The 3,436-nt window shown below is 45.5% G+C and overlaps 1 pseudogene; it reads left to right on the top strand.

The window, feature by feature from the left end:
- The first annotated feature begins 1,148 nt into the window (after nt 1–1,148).
- LOC103068835 (DNA repair protein RAD51 homolog 1 pseudogene) lies at nt 1,149–3,151 on the top strand (annotated as a pseudogene).
- The last annotated feature ends 285 nt before the right edge of the window (nt 3,152–3,436 follow it).

The raw sequence follows: 3,436 nt of genomic DNA on the forward strand, positions 1-3,436 counted from the left end.
GGCTCACGGGCCCGGCCGCTCTGCGGCATGTGGGATCTTCCCGGACCGGGGCACGAACCCGTGTCCCCTGCATCGGCAGGCGGACTCTCAACTCAACCACTGCGCCACCAGGGAAGCCCTGAAGTAGCATTTTATGCCTATTAAGTTAAAAGGGTGGGACTTCCCTGGTGGCACAGTGGTTAAGAATCCGCCTGCCAATGCAGGGGACACTGGTTTGTGCCCTGGTCCGGGAAGATCCCACATGCCGCAGAGCAACTAAGCCCTAGCGCCACAACTATTGAGCCTGTGCTCTAGAGCCCGTGAGCCACAACTACTGAGCCCACGTGACACGACTAAGAAGCCTGTGCACCTAGAGCCCGTGCTCCGCAACAAGAGAAGCCACCACAATGAGAAGCCCGTGCACCACAACGAAGAGTAGCCCCCACTTGCTGCAACTAGAGAAAGCCCGCGCGCAGCAACGAAGACCCAACATAGCCAAATTAATAAAATAAATATGTTAATTAATTAATTAAAAATAAATAAATAACCAAAAAGGTTTGGTGAAATTGTGGGCAAAGGTGATATATACACACTACTTTTAAATATTTTAGTCAGGAATTTTTGGTTGCAAGTAACAGAAACTTAGTCAAATTATTTACATAACAACTATGAGTTATTATGTAATTATATAATACCTATGAATTGCTTCACTATATTAAGAACACAGATAACATTATCCTTTTTACCTTGAAGTAAATTAAAATTGGCTATACCCCATCCTCTACTGTGATTGGTAGAAAGTCAGAAAAACATTCTGATGGAGCTCCTGCCTCCTCTACTGGCTAGTCTAAGAGGCTTAGAGGCAAAAGAGACTTCTGCTTCCAATAACAATTGACTGGGCAATTCGGACCAACTTTCTCACTGATGACAACTAGAAAAGCTGAACTACAACAACAAATCTGCCTGAAAGGATCAGATGGCTACCAAGACAGTGAAGAATTACTGGGACTGGATTCAAGAGATAATGTAGGCTAAGGATGGAGGCTACTTTTTCCTCTGGATGTGTTTGCTGATTCCTAAGTGGGTGGCTCACAGGCTAAGCATGTTTATCTCAGCCCCTTGGGGTTAAGGGAATAAAGGTTAGAGTCCAAGATCCACCGTGAGTGGAGATGGGCGGGGGGGGGGGGGGGGCCTTTGCTTTGCATTGGAACTCCAATGGCTTACACCTCGGAGGAGTGAACCAGAATCAGATAGGAATTCCCAGGCATGGCCATAAGGCTTCCCGTCATCTCTTGAAGTTGGATTGAGGCAATCCCACATTGCTAGTGAACCCAGTGCCTAGCAGAACGAAATATAAATCATCTCTGGCAGAAGTTATCCTAGGTCTCAGATTATTTTCACGAACTATTTTGTAAAGACATTGTTTGGCACATGTGGAGATAGCATTTTTAAAAAGGGGAAAATAAGGCAATAAAAACACAGGGCTTCAGATACTGGAGTTATCAGACATATATTGTAAAGTAAATAGAGTTAGTATTAAACAACTGTAAATTAATTATTGAGAATTTTAACACAAAATTGGAGAATACAAAAAGAAACAGACAAAAATTTTAGAAATACAAAATAAAATAACACTATTGAAAAGTTAAGTGGATGAATTTAACAGACAATTAGACAAGACTGGAAGATAAGTCAGACTATAACTGCCAAGGCAGGCGGAGGGGCGGGAGGAATAAATTAGGAATTTGAGATTAACAGATATACGCTGATATATATAAAGCAGATAAACAACAAGGACCTACTGTATAGCACAAGGAACTATATTCAGTGTCTTGTAATAACCTATTATGAAACTGAAAAAGAATATATATATATATATGTATCTGTATAACTGAATCGCTTTGCTGTACACCTGAAACATTGTAAATCAACTATACTTGAATAAAAAAATAAAATAAGAGCGGCAGACGGAGTGGGCGCTGCCGCCTGAGACCGAGGCCTGAAGAGAGCTGAGACGCGCCCCAGTAGCGCAGTTAGGAGCTGAAACTCGCCTGGGTTTCATGCAGAAGGCCGGAGCAAGGGTGTAGAGAAGTGGGGCACAGGCGAGCGGGTCTGCCGTCTGTCCGGGGTCGGGCGCGCGCGGGTCCGGCGGACTGTAGTCGGAGCGCGCAGCCCGCCCGGGCGAGTTACGCTGCAGGCGGAGTATCGAACACTTAAGTAGTGGCTGTGCAGACACAGCTTGAAGCAAATGCAGACACTTCAGTGCAAGAAGAGAGCTTTGATACTGTGGAGGCTGTTGCCTATGCACCAAAGAAGGAGCTAATCAATATTAAGGGGATTAGTGAAGCCAAAGCTGATAAAATTCTGACTGAGGCAGCTAGATTAGTTCCAATGGGTTTCACCACTGCAACTGAGTTCCACCAAAGGCGGTCTGAGATCATACAGATTACTACCGGCTCCAAAGAGCTTGACAAATTACTTCAAGGAGGAATTGAGACTGGATCCATCAGAGATGTTTGGAGAATTCCGAACTGGGAAGACCCAGATTTGTCATACGTTGGCTGTAACATGCCAGCTTCCCATTGACCGAGGTGGAGGTGAAGGAAAGGCCATGTACATTGACACCGAGGGTACCTTTAGGCCAGAACGGCTGCTAGCAGTGGCTGAGCGATATGGCCTCTCTGGCAGTGATGTCCTGGATAATATAGCATATGCTTGAGGGTTCAACACAAACCACCAGACCCAGCTCCTTTATCAAGCCATCAGCCATGAGGGTAGAGTCCAGGTATGCACTGCTAATTGTAGACAGCGCCACCGCCCTCTACAGAACAGACTATTCGGGTCGAGGTGAGCTTTCAGCCAGGCAGATGCACTTGGCCAGGTTTCCGCGGATGCTTCTGCGACTTGCTGATGAGTTTGGTGTAGCAGTGGTAATCACCAACCAGGTAGTGGTGGTTCCACTTCAGGCCCAAGTGGCTGGAGCAGCCATGTTTGCTGCAGATCCTAAAATACCTATTGGAGGAAATATCACTGCTCATGCCTCAACAACAAGACTGTACCTGAGAAAAGAGGGGAAACCGGAATCTGCAAAATCTATGACTCTCCTTGTCTTCCTGAAGCTGAAGCTATGTTTGCCATCAATGCGGATGGAGTAGGAGATGCCAGGGACTGAATCGTTGGGTTTTTTTCCTGTGATAAAAACCTTAAGTGCTGCAGCCTAATGGAGAGGACTCTGCTCCCTGAGGTTCTTCACAGCCCTCTCTTCCTGTTGTGACTGCCAGGAAAAGGCTTCCAGGAAAACAGCTATTATATTGGCTTTTCTTATGGTGTAAACACGAGACAGGTCAGTAGTCACAAGCTGATCTGAAATGTTTATTCCTTCTGGAGTATATTAATGTCTATGTGAATTCTTTGGTTTGGGGGTGTAGGTATGAAATACCTTTGGCATCATAGTGCC

The sequence above is a fragment of the Lipotes vexillifer genome, unplaced genomic scaffold (genome assembly GCF_000442215.2).
Source record: "Lipotes vexillifer unplaced genomic scaffold, Lipotes_vexillifer_v1.1 scaffold591, whole genome shotgun sequence".
Lineage (NCBI taxonomy): Eukaryota > Metazoa > Chordata > Mammalia > Artiodactyla > Lipotidae > Lipotes > Lipotes vexillifer.